Here is a 24,773-nt window from a genome sequence, read left to right on the forward strand (position 1 = left end):
GCTCTAAGCATGATTTGTTAAATGCAATGTAATGTCAGAGTTCTGCATGCATGCAACTGATAAGAAAAGGTACATATAATGTTTTTTTTTCTTGTTCTTTGAGACTGATCTAAAAATCTTGGCAGACATTCTCCCAGAGCTGTTTATGGAACAAACAAGTACTTTGCACATCCTGAAGTGTCATTCTTGACTAAATCAAAAAGGTAAAACTCTTTGTTATTTATTGAGTACTATAATACAAGTGAATGCATTTGAGCCCATGACTTTGTCAATGATTTTCCTTGAGCCAGGACATTAGTCAAGTGTGCCACAGAAGTATTCATAGGAAGGATGCCAGGAAAAAAAAACACATTGCAGGGGAATGCAATACAGTTGCAGGATGGAAACAGAATATTGTAAAACAGCATACCACCCTCATGGGATTAGAACCTTGCATCCCACACAGTGGAGCTGTACACATCATATCATGAATCCATTGACCCTTGGAAGCTCTTACAGGGGAAGTATTAACGTTACTATATTTCAGAATTACTGGGTGATGCACACCTACTCCCATATAATTGGCACAATCAATGACAATACTATCTGTTTATGTCAAGAATTTTTCCTCATTTTTGCCACAGGATGAGAAGTATCATTTATCTGTGGTTATATATTGGCATTGCCATTGCTCCCTGCAAACCACTGAGCAATGTGTGACCACAGAAAGATGATTTTTTAGATATAAGCCCTTTTTGGGCATGTGTGTGTATAGTGTGATTATCTATTTGTATCACATTTAAGGTTGGAAATGACAGTGTAGGTCAGAGATAAAAACAGAAGGTAAACAGAGGGTGCAACGGAACATGTGCAAATAAGGAATGAGCAGGATGGCGGTGAAATAGGAGCATATCTCTCATCTTCTTAGCTCAGTAATCCTGGTGAACTACAACAATATTTGTAATTATTGACTGGCCAAAATCATCAATGATTCGTCAGACAACTCTACCTTTTATGCTGAACAATTGGAGCCAACCATGTTTTTAGTCAAAAATCAGGGAAGCTGAGAGGTATGAAAAGGAGCTTTTTTTTTTTTTTTTTTTTGTGGGACAGGTTGGGGAAGGATATCAGGTAAATAATATGTAGCTAAGAAAGGGAAGTTAGGTAGCAGGGAAAGACAGACATGACTGACAGAGGTAACAGAATAAAAGAAGAGTAATACAATGGTGAAGGAGGCATCAGGCAAACAGAGGGAAGACAATCATGAGAGGAGGATTGTACAACATACAGGGGTGAGCACAGACAGAAAATGGAGGGGAACACCTAGCTGGAGAATTAGATTGGGTGTTCCTCTCTAGCCTCTTTAAGAGGAACCTGGATGACTGGATGAGAAATAGAAAATACACCTCTGGGATCCCACCTGTGTCTCTGCTGGAGAGGGGAAACAGGTGTTGACTTTGTGGGAACATGGGCGAAATTCTTGGCTAGGCTTATAAGGTCCTCCGGGCCAATAGCCTAGTATCATCCTATGAACTTATCCTATGAACCTAAGTATAAATGTTATACAGAATTATTTGTAATGGCTCCAAGTGTTAGTATGCAGACAGAGACATTTTTCACAACAGCATGTATACTCACCCTAGTGCTCTCTTAGACACAATAGTCTAGTCCTCTGTATCTCCTTATTCCTTGCAGCCTCTGCAGGAGCTAGAGATATAAAAACAGCCATATTGATTTGCCTCATTGTCATGTGCAGCGCTTCATTATGTGGACATTAGCATATAACATGGCTGCCATGTTATTTCAGCTGACTGTATGATGTTTCTGAGTTACTCATTGTTGCTCAGCTCATAAATTCACTTAGTACAATGTAACAAGGTTTTCTGAATCTGTCCCATTGTCTCCCCACATAGAAAAAAACAATAGACTACGGTTCGATTCTCAGCTAGAGCGTCTTCTGCGTGGAGACATGCGTGAATGGGCGTACCTTCGTTGAAGGTTGTGCATCAGGCCTGGCAAGCTGGTACGTAAAAATCAACTGCCAATCATTAGAGGACCAGAGTTCCGCTGTGGCGACCCCTAACCGGGAAAAGTCGAAAGACACAAACAAACAAAGAAAGGTAAAATAAGATGTTAAATGAAATGACTTCTGTAAATCTGCAGCAAACAGATGCCCTGTATTTTTTTTTATTTGACCTTCAACCAGTAATTAATCCCAACAGTGCCCCCATCACATTTGTTGCTGTCTTCTATTATTATTTTTATTTTTATTGTTCTTGTTATCATTTTTATATTGTATACTTATAGATATTTTAATAAACTGAAGCTGAAATTAAAACCAACATTCATCTACAGTATCTTTAAAATGGCAAGAAAACAAAAGCCTGAGTTCCAAAATAAAGGGCTAATTGCTTGGTTCTACAATATAGTTGAATATTTTGTAAAATCAGAGCTTGAGGGCACTGAAGTTGTAGCTTAAACCTGCTTCCAAAAGTGTGTAGAGCCAGACAACTGCCATTAAAAATGTAGCACTGAAAACAAATGTACCATGCTATTCTTATCTTAAAGAAAATGGCTGTTCATGTGTCCATTAAATGACTAAAAATGTAGTTTGTCTTGTAATGTAAAATATCCAAGTACTTTGATCCATACTATACACATAGAATAATTGAACTAAAACTAGTTTCTCCAAAAATGTTTCATTTCCCCAGGCTGAAAAAAGTCAGCAGTATGAGGGCTGTGTCACCCATAAATCTACATAATGTTTTCAACTCCTGACTTAATTCAGGAAAAAAATTAAACTTTCAAATATTTGTATTGTTGACTATTCATATCACTACTTGACCATTGAACTGAATTGTCTTGCATCTCCACCTACATCCCCAGGCATATATTTTCTCCTGCAGCCCGGGAATCATTACCTTGGCCTTTGTTACACAGATGGTAAGAGACAATTCTTTCATTACTGGATAAAAAAATGTATTCACTATACCTAATGATACATGACCAATTAATTGTATGGGGACTAAGGAAGTTTCTTCTTTTCCCTTTCAGAGATTTTCTCTATTACTTTATATCCCTTTGTCTTATGTACAAATTTATGTTATTGAACATGTTAAGCAGTTAAAAATGAAATCTTAAACCCTGTTTTATCTGTATAAGCCACCTCATGTCTTTAATTTGATACTATTGTGTTCCATATTTGTTCTCCACTTAAAAAAAATGTCTACATTAGTTGCCATCCTGTATCCCTGACCACATTTTAAAATATCTGTATTGATTTATACTTCCATTATAGCTATCATGTCACTACCTCTGGTGTTATTTGCATACTGATTGATTTTTACTTAGGATCCTTCTCACTACCACTGTCCAAAAACTGGAAGAGTCTAATGTGTTGTTTGTAACAAGGCCAAGAGCCAATAGTTTCACCACAGTAGATGAGTATCATTACACTAAACAGAACACTTGTATTTGAACTGATTTTCTTCAATAGCCTCATTTTCCTGAAGTACAATTTAGGAAGCAGTTCTGAACTGTTGTATACATTTTAGTAATAAGCATTTTCTGACAATTTTCTTTTGGAAATTACAAGCAACCATAACTGTAAAGAAACTGAAACAAAATATATACTGTTGCCACTGAGTCTAGAATCAAGGCTTCCTGAGAAATCCACATTTAGTGGTAGCATCTGAATCTGAACTGATGTTTTTAGGCAAATACGTTCACTGTACAGAATATGCAATGCATGCATGCATGCATGTCTAAACAAATGTGTGTGCAAACTGATAAACTTATCATACTGATCATGATATAGAACAGCTACTGCAGCTTTGGCCTCTATATGTCTGTCCAACAAGGAAATATGTTTAGGTAAGCATAACAGTGAAAATGTGGAAGAAAAAGTTTATTATCTCTCTCTTGTATTTTTTTCTCAGTTTATTTTACTAAGAATGCGTTGAAAATGAAACAGACAAAAGTGTTCTGTTTGATCTCGAATCTTGCCTTGTATTTTGTACCTGTTTGATCTATTCTAATTTGTGTTGAATTATTAAAAAATAAGAAAAGCAGACACCTAAACTTCTTTAATCATGTCACAAAAGCAGCCACATGCACAAGTAAGATCTTCTTTTTACGTGCTTGAATTCTGGTCAAATGACTTACATGAGACATGTGAGAGACCACAGATATCAAGGAATAATGAATAAATTGTCCAGTACCTTGCTATGGTGAAGGATAGAGACCAAGTCTGGAGAAATATATAACCAAAAAAATGACTACCAAAATAGTGGCCAATTCTGTTAAATCTCAATACTTAAGACTCAAACAGGTATGTTCTGTTAAAAATCCCAAGTCAATCAGAAAACGAATCAAAAATCTAACAAGAGGAAGAATCACCAATTTTTCTGCAGCATCTGCTGACTCAAATAATACCAACACAACTTTTGCTGAAGACAACAAATCATTCCTTTCCTCATCAATCACAGAAATAGATACATTTCTCTCAAGAATCCTTAACTTACAAGATATAAGCGGCAATAACAACCATCAGTACTACCCACTAGCATTACTTTACAGTCATCTCAATTAAAGAAACTTAAAATCTATTACAAAACCTAAACTCAATTTCAACTAAATTCAATACCCTTCACCCACCTTTATTAGGAAACCAGGACCCCCCTCTTACCTTTCTATTCATGTACATAGCATTACAAATAAAACTCTATCTCATAGGTTCATAGGAGATTACTATGCTAGCACCTCAAGTGCCCTTACAAATCTAGCCAGTTTTACCCAGATGTTACCCAATTTTCTATCCCTAGAGGAAGGATAACAAGGGGGGGGTTGACAATTTTTACTAACTGCCTCTGTCCATAAGAAACAGGAGTGAATTTGCAATTTCCCATCCATTGGTCCAGATTGCACTTGAAGATGGTCAGCGAAGGACTCTGCTTCATGTGAATAGGAAGCCTATTCCAGAGGAGGGGCAATCTTTGGGAAACATATCTGTCTCACCAGCATGATCTATTCATGTCAGAGATCAGGTGTAGATCTTTGGAGTGGGTAACTCTCATGCAGTTAGTTTTTCAAATATGTAACATTTCCATCGGTACTAGGTCAATTGGTCTAGGCTCAAACATTTTTATAAAATCTCTGACCTTCTATTTCCAGTAGCTAGGAAGGTTGCAGCTAAAATTGTCCTACTTTCTAAGTTTTAGTATTGCCTACTCTCCCTAACTCTGCACTCTTACAATACCCAAAGTATACAAGCTGCTGAGAATATGATTTTTCAGATTTGCATTACTAATTCCCATATCCGCCACTGTGTCCTCATTTAAGGACTCCACTGGCAACCAGTTAATGATAGGAAGGCTTTCCTATATGTTAAGATTTTAAGTAACATCTACTTTAATTCATAATTGCATGTTGAATGCTAGTATTTGTGAATTAAAGTAAACATTTCTAAAGGTCTCAATAAATAGATAAGGCAGCATCAAGAAGATACTTTGGAAAGTCTACAGTTTGAAAGAAGCATCAGATAGTTAAAAATCCGTCAGTGTGCAAATGTGGACTGCATATACAGTAGATTATTATAGGGATTTCAGAATGTGGAGTACTACAATTAAACTGAATGACAGTTTTTGGGCAGTCTGATTCAATATATAATGATCAAGATACACTGAGAAAGAAAATGAATGATCATCCATTACGGATAATGTTGAACTTTTTAGCAATAGTCTGTGACTGAGTGTGTGTGTGTGTATATCACAGGATTTACCACTGGTTGGCTTGGTTTGATAATGTGGGCAAAGCCCCCGTTTTCAAACAAAGACAACTTTGGGGAAATCCTGTGACCCACACACCCATGAGTGGATAACTGCTATTATACAATGACATTATTTAAGAACAAAATTGCTTACCTTTCTTAATGCAATTGCATAATGGAACTTTAGTGTTCTTCTGCCTTCTGCCTTCAGAACTGTTATACTGCATATGCATGTGGGACATACATCCACATGCTTGCATAGTACATCAGTGCAGTACAAAATGCAGAATGGAGAAATTTTTTTTTTATGTTGCCAGGTTATGTCCTAATGTCTAACATTACTGACAGAGAGAAATGCTCAAGTAATTTAAACATTTTACAAGTGGCAGGGCAGAAATACGAAGAAAATCAGGGATGTTCTGCAACTCTCTGGCCAGTTACTGCCAATAAGCTTACCTGTCAACTATTCAGAGTTTTGCAGAACATTTCTGTTTTTTTAATTATGTTTTGTGCTATCCCCTTTAAAATATGTTACAGTTATCGAATATAAGTTACTGCAAATTCTGGATGCTCAGCAATCCTTCAACAACTGGACTGTTTTACATTAGCATATGCTTGATTTAATGTGGACATGATGATTGGCTTGTCCAATCAGCATGCCTATTTTTGAATAACAATGACCCTTATTGTATAATACTTAATAATTAATATATTTCCTCTTGACACAACAGTGGAAGTGTAAAAAGAGGCACCTGAAAGAATGTAGGGTTGTGGCAGGAAAGCCATAGATATTCAGTGGGATTTTTATGGGTATTCATGATTAGGTAGGCAAAGTTGCATTGGAGATAGGAAAGATAATTAGTAAAGGCAGTGTTTAAATATGGACTTAGTATGTCAAAATAAAATACAAATATGACTGTTGTAGACCCTAAACAGAGGACATCTCTAAGACTGGCTTGTTACAGAAATCATATGAAACCTATGATAGCCATTTAAAAACAGTGCCTTTACTGGTGTTAAAAGTCAGTAATAAGCTGTACACATAGATATAAACATCAGTTTTAAAGATTTTTATGAAAACGTTTTGATCAGAGTTTGAACGACACTTGTCCTGTTTCTGAATACTTTTGTCCTGTTCCAGAGATGCAATATTGGCATTCCACAAAAAATACCTTAGTGAATAGTTATTGTCACAAGCAGCACAATGATCTCCCATTATCTGCTCATCTTCATCAGGAGAATAGTGGAAGAAAATCCTGTTTTTATCATACACACAAGGAAGATGGTTTTAGAATATAGAAAAGCTTAACCAGGGTGAAAAAATTATTTTAATTTGCGTGCTCTGCTCCTATGCTGTGCTGGATCCAAAGTCTTCTTAAGACATACAGTCTTGCTGTGCTGTTTACTGCTGAATCAGAGACACAGATCTTTGCATGACTCCATCTGTAGTCTGTTTAAAGCACCAAGCCTTTCAAATTGCACACTGATAAAGAAATATATTTTGCAGCTATAAGCACAGTTACAAATAACGTATTTTATAACAAACAACACGTACTATTTCTGTCAGATTGTAGCATATATTTGCAAAGTTTTCCTTCATTACAGATATGAATGATGACAAATACAAAATACCTCTCTCTGTCCTTCTCTCACATAACTGAACTACTACAATAGTTATACAGAGTGCTAGTCACGCACATAGATTGTTATTTCCTCTTGGTTGGCCTTCTGTGGGAAGTCACATAATGTCTGTTTTTAGACTTTTTTATTGTCCTTTTGTGATTTACTTGTAAGCACTTTTGCTGATGAGGATGCCATTAACAGAAATCTGAAAGGAAACATCTGTACAAGCTGTTCCTATAGAAAAAACATCACGTATTGCTGAATTTATAAAAAAGGATGTCTGTTAATAGATATTTGTTCTGCAAACATGAGGGGCGGCCATGGTGGTGCAGTGGTTAGCATTGTCGCCTCACAGCAAGAGGTTCACCGGTTCGATTCTCGGCTGGGGTGCCTTCTGTGCGGAGTCTGCATGTCCTCTCTGTGGTCACGTGGGTTTCCTCCGGGTGCTCCGGTATCCTCCCACATCCCAAAGACATGCTGCAGGTGGATTGGACACTCCAAATTGGCCATAGGTGTGAGTGTGTGTGTGTGTGCGCCTTCTGTGGAAGGTTGGGCGCCGGGCTGGCAACTCGACACCATAAAACTCCACTGCCAATCATGAGCAGACAGGTGATCCGCTGTGGCGACCCCTAACCGGGAAAAGCCAGAAGAAGAAGTTCTGCAAACATGAGAAAATCATGTAATGCTTGCTTTCCAATATTGCTTTGTTAGGCTTTTCTTTTTGATGCTGTGAAGAGAAGCCTGTCTGTTATACATATAGTATGAATGCACATTTTAAACTCTATACATATAATGAAGCAAACTTTTTCTTTCAGCATATTTACAACAGAATTAATTTCAGCCTTATATTCATAATATCTAACACAGGGGACATTTCAATAAATCCCAGAAAGCACTTTTCTTTCTAATTATAATTAGATTTAGGGTATGTGTCTCCCCATGGTAAAGGTATATATGACTGAAAAGAAAAACATAATCAATGGACTAAATTCTAAGCAATTTGTCTAACGGGGGAAACTGAATGTAATGTAGTGCTCACTTACAAGAGCACATGAATGGGAAGGCTAAAAGATGGCAGTATATGCCTTCATAAAGGGAAAGACTGTAGTTATTTGTATGCACTGTTTTTATATATTTACAGTCACATGAGCAGGAAGAGATGACTGGTAAGTGGTATACACTGCTGTCTGGGAGAAACTGTGGCAGGAAACAGAAACAGGAATGTTTGTCTAGAAATGAACAAGAATCTGTCAATCAAACAGCCTAACTCCATGGCACAGAGGGAGGAAGCACCATGACCCAGACGGTCCATGTTCGATTTGTAGCTTGGATGTGGGGGAGCCAGGTGAAGCAGGATGAATATGAGTGGCTGATGAAGACTCAATCAGCCTAGGGTGAGAGAGGTGACCCAGGTTTCTGTTTTACTAGCATCTATAGAAGTGGAGGAATATGGTGTCAGCTGGATAGGTTGGTGTGACTGTACAGTTCAAAGAAGTGTACTGCATTGTTTGCCCCCCCAACAAGCACTACTTGCATTAGTTACAGTTGCCTAATGGGAGGGAGTTTAGTGTTGGATCCCCACAGATTATGGACAAGCTTTCCACATCATTCCAATCTTACTTTTTGGAGGACTGAAGAGCAGTTAAGGTTCCCATTCCAAACACGAATTGAATTGGCTATAGATTTCTTTCACTGGTTGTAAAATACACACACAAACACACACACACACACACACACACACACACACACACACACACACACACACACACACACACACACACACACTATATGTACATATACATGGCTCTCATCAGACCAGTACAACATACCTTTCAACATGTGCCTGACCAGGCACTTGCAGCAGCTTGAGGAACTACAGAGGTTCCTCACAAAAAGCATACAGGGTGTAAATAATAAGTCCTATGTGGACTGTCACAAAGCCCTTTCCCTGTACTCGGTCTCCTTCAAGCTGCACATGGTGATCTATGCCTAGCCTACCAAGCATCGTCTGATCCCACACTAATGGATGTTGCACATCTGCAAAACAAATAGCATCTGAAATAGCCATTTTAAGGACGTAATCCTTGCATGTGACATAAACAGGACATGTTGGAGGGACAGGTATGTGTCTCAAAGATTACCCCTTCTGTGGAACAGGCTTCCCATCCATGCGAAGCAAAACCCATCCTTAACCCTATTCAAACATAACATAGGCTAGTAATTGGTAAAATTGCAAATTTACTCCTGGTTTGGACATGCATCTCTAGTGGAGAGGGGCAGCCTATGAAGGCTTGATGTATACAGGCCTTTGTCATAACAGTAACATTCCTTGGGGTATTGATACATATCAGCAATATTTTGGCTAGACTTAAAATGGCTTTGGGCCAGTACCCTAGTAACCACCTATGAACCTATGTGCTTTGTGCACATTTGCATACACACACACACACACACACACACACACACACACACACACACACACACACACACACACACACAGTGTATGTGTGTGTGTGTGTGTGTGTGTGTGTGTGTGTGTGTGTGTGTGTGTGTGTGTGTGTGTGTGTGTGTGTGTGTGTATGTGTCTGTGAAAATATGTATTGATACATTTGTTAATCAAGTGGACTGCCACGGTACTGCAGCGGTAGCATTGTTGCCTCACAGCAAGAGGTTCTCCCGTTCGATTCTCGGCTTGGGTTGGGAGTGCCTTCTGTGTGGAGTCTGCATGTCCTCCCCGCAGTCGAGTAGGTGTTCGAAAGACATGCATTGAATGGGCATGCCTTCATTGAAGGTTGGGCATCGGGCTGGCAACTCGACACCATAAAAACCAACTGCCAATCATTAGCGGACCAGAGTTCTGCTGTGGTGACCCCTAACCGGGAAGAGCCAAAAGACAAACAACAACAACATTTGTTAATCAAGTAGGTGCACTTGTTTGAAGGTCCTCATGAGTTATAATCCAGGCCAAAAAGCAAAAAGTAAGACAGGGTCTGGGTTCATGGGTCTTTCAAGATGCCTGCTTACTGAGTAACAGCTTAATTTCAGCTCTCCCAGTATGAAAACAGAAACTCAGAAAAGAAAACCATGAATTTGTCTTTTTGGATAAATTTCAGTTACTAGCTAGTAAGTGAACTGCCTGGATGCCAGCAAAGAAAGAAAACCAATCACAAAAGGTGTGGAGAAAACACAGGTTGGGAGGAATCCTGCAGCTGTACGGCAAAAAGCAATTCAAGCACCAGCTTTAGTGAAATACATGACTTCCAATAATCTAGAGGAAAAAAATAAGTCATATGTGCTCAGAGATGCTTAAAATAAATAAAATACTGAAGGAGTATATCAACTCAAAAACAAAAGGCTAAAAAAATTTGAATAAGCTTTAAACAGATATTCAGATGAGGTGATAAAACTGCAAAAATCAGAGGTCAAAATAAAGAAAAGACTGACTGAGTATGAGAAAACTCAAGAAAATATGTTTCATAAATGGTAGAATTCGAGACAGAGCACGTAGGGAAAACCTGAGATTTTCTGCTGTACCAGAGAAACAGGAAGGACCAGACTGTATTAATTTTATGAAAGCACAAATAAACAACTGGACTGGTATTCCACAGCAGGAGTTGTTATTTATTTATTTATTGTTTGCTGACCTGGAATGTCTGACTGGGAACATGCCCTTTTTCAATGGAGGCCTGGGGGGGCTGGCAGACAGAATAAAGACTATTAAAATAACAAATTATACAGTACAAAAATTCATACAGTAGTGGTACATACGAGATATAAATGGAGATATTCAAAAATAGACAAAACAGATGACTATACAAGAGAAGGATAGTGGGAAGTAGTTATTTTTCTTTGTTTAGATAGGTATGATTAACTAAGGGAGACATGAGCTTAGAGAAGGAAGTAGTAGAGAAGTTCAGAAAGAAAGAGAAGAAGTATGAGGCAAAGAGGAATAGACAGGGGATCTAGAGAGAGACAGAGACAGAGACAGAGAGAGAGTGTGTAGAAGGGGAAATAGATGAGAAAGAGAGACTTCTAACTGGTTGAGTAAATAAAAATCAACAGTGAGGTGTAGTGAAGTAAAGCCTAAAAGATGGCGGGGGGGGGGGGTCAGTCAGGTGTAAGGTAGGAGTAGAGCCAAGAAATATATAGGTAATATTTCAGGAGAAATTTGAACTGCAGGTGATTTGGTGTGGTAAGTATGTTTAGGGGGATTGAGTTCCATGTTCTGGCAATGCAGTTGGCGTAAAGAGAATCGCCAGAAAAGTTGTTAGGTTTTGTGACATGTAAGATGAATTGGTCAGAAGATCTAACTAGTCTTTTATTAGACTATGGTTGAAGTAGGTTGTAGAGTGCAAGGCACCTGTCTGGGAGGTAAAGTATGTCATAGGCTGCAGTGAGGTTTGTATATGTGAGTTAATTGGGGAGCTCAAGCCAGTTTAGATGGCATAGTGCAGTACAGTGATGGGTTCTATGAGGATAGTTGGTGGTGAATCTGGCAGTTTTGTTGTAGCAGGCATCTAGTTTTGCTAAGTCTGTTTTGTACAGGTTGGTGAGAATGGTTGAGGCATAAAGAACAGTAGAGATTAGGTGTGTTCTGGCAAGAGATTGTCTTGTGGAGTCACTGAGGAAGGGTTTAACTCTGTAGAGAGAGCCTAATTTAATGTGAACTTTTTTAATAGTTAGGGTAATGTCTTTGCCAAATCTCATTTTGTTATTGATTGTAATACCAAGAAGCTTAGTGTGAGAAACAGGTTCTATTTTAGTGTTATTAGAAGAATATATTGTGAAGGGGAACAGGAGTTGTGATGGTTTGTTGTGTGAGAAAATCGCAAGTTTAGTTTTCTTGGGATTGAGGATTAACTAGGTAGAGAAGAGAGTTCATGTTACCATTTTACAGCCTGCCGATGGTCAAATAAGTAATTGTGGAACCATGTAAGGGCAGAGTATCTTAGTTTAAGGGATGAAAGTTCATTGAGGAGTTTCTGATGGGAGACGGATATCAAATGCTTTGGACATATCAAGGAAAAAGGAGACTAGATGGCCATTGTTTCTGAAATGGTTGATAGAGTTTGTGAAGCTTAAGTGAGCTGTAGTGGCACTGTGGTTGAGTCTAAAGCCATGTTGGGAATTAGTTATAAGATTACTGGAAATTAAGTAAGGCATGAGTTGGGAGTGAATAAAATTTTCTAGAATTTTGGATAGTGGAGATAAGATAGCAATAAGCCTGTAATTGGAGAAGTCTGTAGAGGTACCACCTCTATGTAATGATGTGATGCAAGACATTTTCTAAATCTTAGGAATGTACTGTTCTGTTATGGAGTGATTGATTAAGATGGAAATTGGGTAAGAGATTATGTCTGCAGCCATCTTGAGACACTCAGAAGGGGGATTGCCAGCAGCAAGAGGAGTAGGCCTAGGTTTATAGAGTAGTTTTTTTATGGTGCTGGTTTTTACAGTTTTGAGGGAAAAAGTGTGGGAAATATTTTCAGGATCTGTGGGAATGGTTAGAGGATTATTGTTGTTGGTTTAGGCCAGGGTTAGTATAGAGTTTGTAAAGTAGCTGTTAAATTGTGTGGCTACACTGTCTGAAGAAATTGTATGGTTATGCATTGGGGTTTTGAGTTGACCTGGTTTTAACAGCTGATTATAAAAGCCCACAATTTTTTGGGATTGTTTTGGCAATGTAGTAGGATATTTTATCATTTTTGACTGATTCTTGGCTTTGTTTCTTAGATGGCAATACAAATCGAGGGAGGTTTGGGTTTTGTTGGACTTGTACTGAGCCCAGACTTTGTCTCTGTTTTTTACTAATAGTTTTGAAAGGGAATATCATGTGTGTTCTCCAAACCTGGCCATAAGAAAGCAACCCAGACCTTTACTAGTAAAAATGCAATCCTACCAGCAGAAAGAGTCACTTCTGACAAAATTATGAGAGAAGGACAAAGTACTAAAAGTTGGAGACAGTGAAGTGCTTGTAGAAAAGGATTACTCACTGTACACCAGGCAGAAGAGGAGTAAATTTATTCCCGCAATCAGAGAATGACAAGAAGCATGTCTGAGATTCAAGCTGTTGATGCAGAACATGCTAACGATGAAATAGAAAAGTTTGTACAACAAAAGGTGAGCATCAAACAGAAGGGGATTCTACTTCTTATTCTTCTAATAATAAAGCTCATAGAGAGACTATGCCAGTGAAACCATTTCCAGTGTTCCAGAGGACAATACATGCGAGACAAAAATGAGTTCATGAGTTGGCTAGAAGAACAATAAGTAATTTGGAAATGAACCAGAGATAGGATTTGGGAGATGGAAATCAACAAGAAGGAAACTAACAACTCCAAAATTATTGGATAAATGTGGGATTACAAAGTATCAATTACATTTATGAAATATGATGAAGCAAGAAAACCTGGAAATATTGGACTATTTTGACTCATTAAACTTGTAGGGGGCTCCAAAGTGTATGCCCTCCTTCATCTCATTAATGTTTGGAAGACCACTGATAACAGAGGAAGAGGAAGGAAAGAGGTAACTGTAAGTAAAACATATTTTGTTCATAACAGTATTTTTATAATATAGGACATATACTGCTATAAAGTAAAGTTTTTTCAGTTATTTTTGTGTGTAGTAGGGATATTAATGTAAACTGGTGCCCCTATTATTTCCTTCTTCTTTCTTTCTTCTGTTCAGTTTTAAGAAATTTAGGCATTGCAATTTAAAAAGAGAAGAAAGTCTGGACAAAAGCTCAAGTAAAATGTATCTTTTTCTTACTTTTGCACATGGGAATGACTAGATTAAGGCCCTTGGCTTTATCTAATAACAAGTTTTAAAGGTAAGTAAATAAACAAACACTAAATATAATGAAAAGTTTTCCTCTAGCAAATAAATGTTCACAATGCAACATGAGAAGCTTGTAGTGAAAGGCAGCTGTGCATATGTTCTCATGTTTCTATGGAGACCATGTGATAAGGGCTATAATAACAGTCAAGACATTCTTTCAATGACTAGGAGATAATCTTTTTTGAAAGCATTCAAATTGTTTCTACATCTGGGAGAGGAATAAGGATAAGACAAAAACAGAGAGCACTTAGTGTAAGTAGAAGTACAAGCTATAACATGCATCATAGCATGGATAACCTTCATTATAGGTTAATTCAAGCCTGTGAGTATGGCTATCAATCTGGGATAATTGCTCTTATTAGGATGGTTAAACTTCATTATTTAAAGATGTACATAGTTTTTTGTGTTTGTATTAAGTTTATAGGTTCTAGGGGTGCTTTGGAGCTTTTTTCTAGGGCTTTCATCAAATTATCAAAGCAAAATGACTTGGAAGATGTGATATAGGTTTAAATGGATATGAGAAAAAATAATTGTATAAAAGATCAACCTGCCAAACATTAGTGTATGTCTGTAACACAAAAGCTGAAACTAGACCTTTTTAAAAATCTGTTATACATAACAGATGAGAATAATAACTTCTTATAATAATGATAACACTTTCCATATTATATTTAAATGTGAATGGTCTCACAGATAAATACAAAAAAGAAAAAGTAGTGAACTATATTTAAAAATGCAGAGTAAAAATAGGTGTACTACAGGAGACATGTATGGAAAGAACTGAACATGTGAATTTGATAAAGAAAGGATTTCAGGATGGTTATTCAACAGAATATCCAGTTCAAAGGAAAAAGGGGATTACTTATATTAATTGCAAGAGGAGCTCCAATAGTGATAGAAGAGGAAAATAGATAATAATGGTATATTTGTAGTTCTAAGGGGCTATTGTCAACGGAAGAAGTTTACACTTGCATATATTTAAGTCTTAAAGAATTCTGGGAGAAATAATCCACTTTCAGCAGGAAATATTACTTATAGGTGTGGACTGGAATTTGATTTGCAACAGCGAGGATGTATCTGGGGCATATAGATGGAAAATATAACAAAAGATGGTAGAGTTTTGAAGAAATTTATGAAAATATATGGAATGAAAGATGTGAATTCAAAAGTCAGAGTTCTGAGAGAATTTACATATTACTCCCACAGTACAAAAATTAGTAGGTTAGACAGATATTATATTTCACAGGAAAATGTGCATTTATTTGAATTTTTGATAAGCATCCAATAACTATTTCAGATCAAGTGCCAATAATAACTAAAATAAAAATGCAGGGTAATGAAATAAAAATGAGACATTGGTGCTTTCCCACCTATCTGTTAAACAGAGAGGAACTAAAGGAGTGGGTTGTGGAAATTATTCAGGAGTTATAAGGGAAGATAGGAATGTTTTCTGAAAATATAGCTAAGGAGTTGGGTAAAATTAAAGGGGAGTTTACAAATAAGGTGGAAATAGAAGAAAAAGGGATATGGTTAAGAAGTAGCAAGAATTATTGGATGTATATTATGTCCTCAAAGAGGCATTCCATCAAAAGCCTCTTCATCAACACGTAAACAACAAAAGCAGAACACACCGAACATTCCCATCAGTGATTTCTTTCCCTGGGAAAGTAATCACTTGCCCTCAAAATAAAAACACATCACTACAAACATAAAGTGGCGGGCTGTGCCAACTCTGAGAGTGCACTACAGTGGGTAAAATGGTAAACTAAGAGGGATGGCCAAGCAATTTCTTTCCCGGGGAAAGAAATCACTGATGTGAATGTTCGTTATTTTTGCTGTCGCTGTTTAAGTGTCGATGAAGAGGCATTCGATGGAATGCCTCTTCAGGGATATAATATAGACACAAATTATTTAGAGGGACTGACAAAGGTTTAAGTATTGCAAAATGGAGGAATATCACAAAACAAGAACAGACGCAACTGCAAAGTGCTAAAAAGAAAATAAGGGACTACCTCGACACTATGCATGAGTTTATAGAGATTGGAGTTAAGCAACTGTTTTTAGTACAATGGCTCAGGCAATAGAAAGTATAAAGGGCTGTTGCCAAGCCTAGGGAGTCTATAACAAGGAAAATAACCAGAGATCCTGTAAAGGTTTTGGAAATATTTTGGAAATGTTATGAAATGCTGTATAACGCAGAGAAATGTGAAAATCAAGAAAAAGTACAAATGGAAATGTTTATGGAAGAATTATATATGCCAAGGTTAGAGCTAGATGAGGCTCAATTACTAACAATTAGGATAGCAGGAATTGAAATAAAAATGGTGATGTATAATCAATCTATAGGAAAGTCTCCAGGAATATATAGTGCTCCTGTGGAAGTTTGGAAGTTAAGAGGGAAGAAAGTGATAAAGAAATCCACAACAAATAGCCAGTATTCACAATAGCACAGGATTTAATAAACAGAACTCTAGTGCCTCGGCACACAAGCCTTCTCAGATCTCTGAGAAGGCTTGTGAGCCGAGGCACTAGAGTTCCATTTATTAAATCCTGTGCTATTGTGAATACTGGCTATTTGTTGTGGATTTTTTTAGTTTTGTTCTTCATTTGTGTGTCTCTTTTTTTTTTTTTTTTTTTTTGAAGAAAGTGATAAAGATCTGGAAGGTTTTGCTTAACAGTATTTTAAAAGGAAGAGAAGCACCAACATCATGGAAGAAAGCAGTGGTGGCTGTAATATCTCAAGATGTAGAGCCCCATCAGATCAGCTTCATACAAGCCCATTTCAATTCTAAGCCATGATTATAAAGTTTTTATATCTATAATGGTTAAAAGAATGGCCAAGGTGATATTAAAAGAGATATATATGGATCATTGTAGTTTTGTGGAGGGAAGGCAAACATCTGACAACATTAACAAAACAATGATGATCCAGAGGGAAGCAGAATGCAAGAAAACACCACTGTTGTTGGTGAGTCTTGATGCAGAGAAAGCATTCACTAGAGTAAGCTGGGATTTTATGAGTAAGGCATTGGAAGCACATGCATTCCCTGATAAAATTATAATGTTGATTAGGAGACTATATGAGGGATTAGACACAAAAATTAAAATTGGGGGATTGTCTCTGATAAGTTCTGTTTGAGCAGAGGAACCAGGCACGTGTGTCCTCCTTCTCCTTTGTTATTTGCATTATATTTTAAACCACAGACAAAGAAAATAAGGGACTCCGAAATTCAAGGATATAATTGATATGGTAAGCAAGAAAAGCTGGCTTTATTTGCAGATGATATTATTTTATACATGATAAAATCAGAAAAGGATATTTCAGTGTCGCAGAACATTCTGAGACAGTTTCAAGTATTTTCAGGATACAAAATTAATAGAGATATAACAAAGGCAATAGCTGTTAACTATGTATCCTCACACAAATTGGTTCAGCAATACTGATATTTATGGGGACATGACAAAAAGACAACTGTAGGAGTATGGATTAAAAAGGATTCTGTTATGGCAGCAACGTATATGTGGAAAAGATTAAGCAGAAGATAATATAAAAACATTGGATAGCAAGATATAAGCATTGAAAATGTTTTGAGACCTTTTAGTTTTATACACAGGTCAGACATATTTTTATCAACCAGAGGAGAAGTTGTGGATAGCAATTAATAAAGAGTTGAAGGATTTTATCTGGGAGGAAAAGAGAGCCAGAGTCAAGTGGAATAAGTCGAGCCTTCCAATAGAACAAAGTGGTTTGTAATTTCCTGATTTCAAATGGTATTTCAGAGAGATGCAGTTAAGGCTCCTATACATACACAAGCAGAAAACTATAATTCAGAGTAAAAAGGGATGATGATAAATCAGGGGAAGCTCAAGAAAGAAGGAGAGACTGGGATTTTGGATGTAGATCCTTAGGAAGAATAACAACAACCATACATAATATTATTATATTCATAAAGTAGCAGAAAATATTATAAGAACTAAGCCAAAATTGGACTAGAGAAAGGAGATTTTTCCAATAAGGATGACTGCAATTAGGGTACAGACAATAGGCAAGAAGGGGGATGGAATTTACAGGAGAAAGCTTCCAAAGGAACCAAGGTACTGGAAGCAAATAATTAGAGAGGGAAATGTAATAGAATGGTAAGAAGCCAATAATTCATTTGGACTGCAGGCTAGGGATTGCCTTCCCTATCAAGGACTGATATCAGAGCATAGGGAAAGAGAAATGAATATGGGGATCCAAGGTGAAAGAACAGCACTGGTAGAGGTTTTTGTTGAATCTAGAACAGAAGTTGCTGTCAAAAAAAAGAATAAATAGTAGGACATATAAAATATTGCATGATAACTTTAGGAATCAATTAGAGGAGGTTATAAAGGAATGAAAAGAGAGATTGGATAAACAAAAAAACAATGAAAGGATATATGTATGGCACCCAAATATGCAACAGAGTCTCGAAGACCTTTGTTTAGAATTGTTTACATAGGTATTTCTATACTCTAAGCAGACTCCAAAGAATCTTTCCTCAGATAGAATGCAAATGCTGGAGGTGTGATGGGAGAAAAAGATGTAATTGGGAACATATTTTTTGGGAGTGTAATGAAATGAAGACTACTTTGTCAGAAATACTGGGTGAACAATTTAGTGTAATTAAGGACATTTTTTTTGAGTTGTAATACAAAATTGAAATTGCCTAGACATAGTATGGCCTTGCCAAATTTAATTCTGGTGGCTGCCAAAAAAGCAATTATTAGAAAATGGAAATAAAAGAGGGGGGATAGAATGTACAGGTGAAAACTGGAAAAGGAACCAAGGTACTGGAAACATGATCCACATGGACAGACTGAAGGCCAGGTCACTGTACTCTGTATCTTATAGGCTCTTATAGGCTGCTGAGTGGTGACTTGTGTCTGGCCTACAGAGCAGTCTCGGACCCTGCCCTAATGGAAATGCTACACATCCTCAAGTCAAATGGGACAAGAGTCACTCACTCTAGGGATCTTAACCTAGCCTGCTACATTAACAGGACATGCTGGAGAGACAGATATCTCTCTCAGAGATTGTCGCTCCTCTGGAACAAACTCCCAGTTCACATAAAACAGAGCCCCTCAATGACCCTATTTAAGCGTAACTTAGACAACTAGATGGAAGACCATACATGTCCCTCTTGGATAAGGACAGTCAGTGCTGATCATAGACTCGCAATGCAAATACAGACTATACAATTGGTCAATAAGGGAACAAGGGTATAAAATGGCTAGGCTTATAAAGGCCCTAGGGCCAATAGCCTTGTAACCTCCTATGAACCTATAAACCTATAAAGTGTAAACCAACTGTACTAGAAGCAGTGAATATAGTAACAGAGATAAAAGAACTGAAAGTACGATCTTTAGAAAAGGATAGGAGCTAACTGCATAGACAAAAATAGGAATTTTTTTGGAGGAGGAGGAATGAGGTTTAAGGGAAGGTATGAGTTGAATGAGCTATGTAATGTATGACTGACAATGACTGTATAGAAGATTATAAGGGATGTATAATCTTTGAAACTGAAAGTATGTCAGCATGGTTTGTTTTCATTTATATAAATGTATGATTATTAAATTATCAATTGTGGCATAGGCAAAGATGTTTCGTGTTTATAAAAAAAAAAAAAACAACAACAAAGGGACCAAGTTCAGCTACACAGACCTACTTTGTCAAGGATGGCTTGCAGCTCTGATTTCAAGGCTTCCACATACTGGCTAAAGCCTTTGCTGCCCCCATAGTTTGTGTGTGTGTCTGTGTGTATGCACACACACAGACACATAGAACAGGCACACACACACACACACATATAGACAGGCACAAAAACACACATATGGGTGTGTGTGTGTGTTATGTATAAATATATATATATATGTATATATATATATATATATATATATATATATATATATAATATATATATATTTGTATGCAGATGTGTATCTGCACATATATTGTCATATATTGTTCTAGTATAATCATTTATCTGATTCTTTTTTCTCAAAAATTTATTTTATTTTTCAAAAACATTTGAATGAGTTTCATAGTATTTATACATAACATCTTAAATAACTATGTACACTATTTAGATTAAATTGACACTATAACAGATCGTAATGTATAGAGGTACTTTATAAGTATGTCCAATCCATTATCAGTGTCTAATCAATTATTGTATAGTGTCAATCAATGATAAGACTTTTCCCCAAGGGTTGTTGATAAATCACTTTGGACAAATTCTAAGTTCTTTAAATTTAATTTCCAATAATGCTGTGGTCTTCAGTAGGCTGTAGAAGTCTTCCAAAGTTGGTATTTGTGTTTGTATTCCACCTTCTTGTTATACACTTCCTAGAAATTGCAAGTATAGTCCATACTAGATACATATCTGACCTATTCAAATGAGGACCTTTGTTCACATTTAATAATAGACGAACTTTAGTTAAATAAAATGATTCATTAAATAAAGCTTGTAGAAAGTTATTAATGCCATTCCAAAATGGCATAATTTTAACACAATCAAAGAAAATGTGGTTCCAATCTGCATTGTGTACTTGCTCACATCTCCAACATATTCCTTTTGTGGAAGAACTAATTTTACTGATTCTGTTTGGCGTTAAGAATACTCTGTGCAAGCATTTCCAATTAAACAGTATTGTGTAAAGGATGGATAGTTTATCGATAATAAAATATTTGTTTTAATATCTTCAGTTAACTATACTGAGTGCCCTTTTGTTATATATTTCCAATATGAGGTTTTGGGTGTTGTTTTATGGTTTATCAATATTTTGTAAAATTTTGAAATACTGTTTTCCATGTCAAAGTCATTATATATGATTTCATATATGTATTTCGTAAATTTAGGTATTTCTTTAAATGAAGAATTGTTAATTATTCTACTTAAATCTTGTGAATATCTGTAAAGTTAGCCATTCCTGTTGTAGAATTTTGTATGTTGTTTTTATTACTTGCATATCTAAAACTTTTAGTTCTTTGAGACATTGGAGCCAACAAACAAATCCTTTGTGGTTCCCAGGAATTAATCATTTCTCTATATATTTTATGTGGAAAGTTCTTTGTGACTATAACTGGTGTTAACAGATCAAACCAGATTTTTATATCTATATTTGTATTAATAATTTTCCTAAATGAGTCAATGTAATAATTAATCATATGAGTTTTAGTGGGTTTAGTTATGTTATACTGCATACTAATACATAATATGTACCATGGCAAGTTGGTTTTATCTATTTGAATTTTTTTTTTTTTTGTAAATCAAATTCATTTATTGATATTACAGTTAGTAATTCTTTCCAATTTGCAGAGTAATTTGGACTTATCCAGTCCGAGAGTGTTTTAGATATCAATGCTTTATATATATGTTTCTATATCAAGGAAGTTTAATACTCCCTATTTCCATGGTCTGATATGATGTATTAAAGCTATTCTGTTTCTTTTGGGAAAGCATAAACATTTTATTAGGCATGAATTTATTTCTTTAAGTATAGTCCTTTCTGGTAACAGTTGTATTGCCAAGGCTGTATATAGGATCTTGGGCAGTAAAACCATTTTTATTAACTGTAGTCTATCTTCAAATGTTAATATTATTTTGTTCCATTTTTCCACAAAGATTTTAATTGTATTGATGATATTATTGTAGTTTTTTTAGACTAATTCATTATTATCCTTGCATAACTCAATTCCTAGATATTTTAAGGTAGATTCTTGTTTCCCTATGATGTGATCCCCCTTAGTCTGCAGTTCTTTTTTTTTATTTATTTAAAAATAAAAATGTTGATTTTGATCTATTGAAATGGAGTCCTGGAGTCATGTGAAATTTGTAAATTAATATATCTAATTCTTCTAATGTCTCTTTTGTATTAGATAATGTTGGTAATATGTCATCAGCAAATAACATTACTTTAGAATTGTATTGTTCATAAACATCTATTCCTTTGATTTTTATATTGTTAATAGCCAGAGCAAATAGAATCAGTGACATGGGGCATCCTTGTTTAGTGCCTTTTGTTATCTGTATAGCTTCAGAGGTAAAAGGACCTAACTTGACATTATTTGTATATATATTCTTTAGGAGATGAACAAAGGATGCAGGAAATTCAAATAGCATTAGGATTTTGAATAAATAGTCCCAATTTAGGGAATCAAAGGCTTTCTCTATATCTAAGCCAATTATGAGTGTTTCTTTGTTTTCTTTATTAACATAATCTATAAGAGAAATTACCCTTTTAATATTGTCATGTGTGTGTCTATGATATATAAATCCAGTTTGATCATTATTTATTGTTTTGGATAGTGGTATTTTCATTCTGTTAGTTAATATTGTCATAAATATCTTATAGTCATTATTTAATAATGATATAGGTCTATATGAGGTACAGAGGTTTGGGGATTTGTTTTCCTTTAAGATTGGTATGATTAAGGAATATCTCCACAAGGGTGGTATTAAAGCTTGTGACTAAATTTCTAATGAGTTTTATGGAAGAGGGATAATATCTTTGAAGGAAAAAGTTTACATATTTCCATAAATATGCCCTCTATACCTGAAGTTTTATTACTTTTACTCTCTTTTATTGTATCTGTAATTTCTTTGTAAGATATGGGTGCTTGCAGATCTAGTTTTATTTTTTCTGGTATTTTTTATATTAGAACATTTTTCATCTAGATTTAATTGCTCAATATGTATATTTTCTTTTTGGAAATGTTCCATATAGTGATTTCTATAGGCACAAAGAATGTCACTTATATCTGAGACATTTTTCCCTTACTTTTCATGGAAGATACTTTTAATGTTATTAGCTATTGATTGTATTTTGATTCTTGTGGATAAATTATGTAGATATTTGGGAGAAGTGGCCAATGTATTAATTTTTAGTTATTCTATAGCTAAACTAGTTTTATGTGTTAGAATTTCATTGTATTTATTGTTTAATACTTCTACTTTCTTTTTCATCACCAAATGATTTTGATTTTTTTCAGCTTTTACTAACAAAAGTTTGGATTGTAGATCTAATAATTCAGAATCCCATTCTATGATTTTTTTTTATACCAAGTTAGGGTTTTACCATATATGTAAGCTTTTAATGAATCCCATATAATTGTATTTATCTCTGTGGTGTAATTAATATTTAAGAAGAACTGTAATTCAGATAATAACCAGGGTTTGAACTCTTTAATTTTAGTTATATATGCTGGAATTCTGGAGTTAAAGATTAATGGTTTGTACCCATTTTGAAGTTTTAATATCAATGAATTGTGGTCTGAAAAGGGGCAATGAGTGATTGAGAAATTAATGATTTTAGAGTGTAAGTCATGGGCAGCAAATATTTTATCTGTTCTAGTTTGGGTACCAAATCTGTGATATTGATGGGAAAAGAACAAAGATTTATCTTCTTTAAATTTGAAAGTATCTACAAGATGAAATGATTCTACTGTTCCATGCAGTGGCCACTCTGCCAGTGAATCACTCAACAAACCTTCCATTCCCACAGATATTTCCACTAAAGAAATCTGATGACTCGCTAGCACTTCCCAGCAACCCCAAACACCCCTAGAATCAGCCTAGCCCCATATGCCTAACACGTCCAATCAAGTTCACCTCCCAAACCACTACAAAGTGTACTGCACAAGACCAAGTGCACTTAGTCTTTCACAATAACTCAGACTTCCACTTTTATGCAAGTCTCATGACACAGGCACCAAATAAGATCTTACACATTCCAAATAGGAGATTAGTCTCCTAGCCATCTGATTAGATGGTGTAACCTTTCATCCTCCAGTTAGAACATAGTCAACCTCAACTGCCCCAGCTAGAGGTTTAGCAGTTTATAACTTGGAAAAACACACTGGCTTCTTTGAGAACCTAAACTACTTAGTGGATCTATATTAGACATTGGTTTTGGAATGGGTCAATGAGAGCTGTTCCATAAATTACATTAAGCAAAGCTTTATACAGAAAATGGAGGTCAAGTTGATCTCTGGTTGCTGATTTTTTCCAGCGTGATCATATATCTGGGCTGGGTTGATGAATTTAGCACAGTACTCATATTATCTTGGAAATCAAGAAGTCTTCTGCTTGGCACAAATGCAGAAATGGGCATTGTATTGCCCTTTAATGTCTTTCTCTCTCAGTATTAATCCACATTTAAGACTGTTGCCAACTCTCCTTGACTGGACAGCAAGACCTCTAGACCTCCAATCAGAACACAGCAACCCTCAATTCCTCTGAGCTGTGGTTAAGCCCCTCCATACATACGTGCCCACTTGTTTCTTCACTTGTCAGATATTCCCTACAGCAAGTCTAGCATGCTCTGGAGAGGATAATTTCTTATGTATGATGGACTCTTGCAATTACAGCACCAACAGGTATGTAGCTAGTCTGAGAAAGGTGATTGCTTTATGAGATAGAATAATCAGCTGCTATTTATGGAAAGCTAGCATTATTGGCTGGAACCAAAATCTGTTTAACATCTGTTTTTTCATTGGTTTCTTTAAATTCTAGTTTAGCCATATTGTGCCAAGCTATGTATC

The sequence above is a fragment of the Protopterus annectens genome, chromosome 2.part0, assembly GCF_019279795.1.
Source record: "Protopterus annectens isolate FY-2018-M chromosome 2.part0, PAN1.0, whole genome shotgun sequence".
NCBI classification, from domain to species: Eukaryota; Metazoa; Chordata; order Ceratodontiformes; family Protopteridae; genus Protopterus; species Protopterus annectens.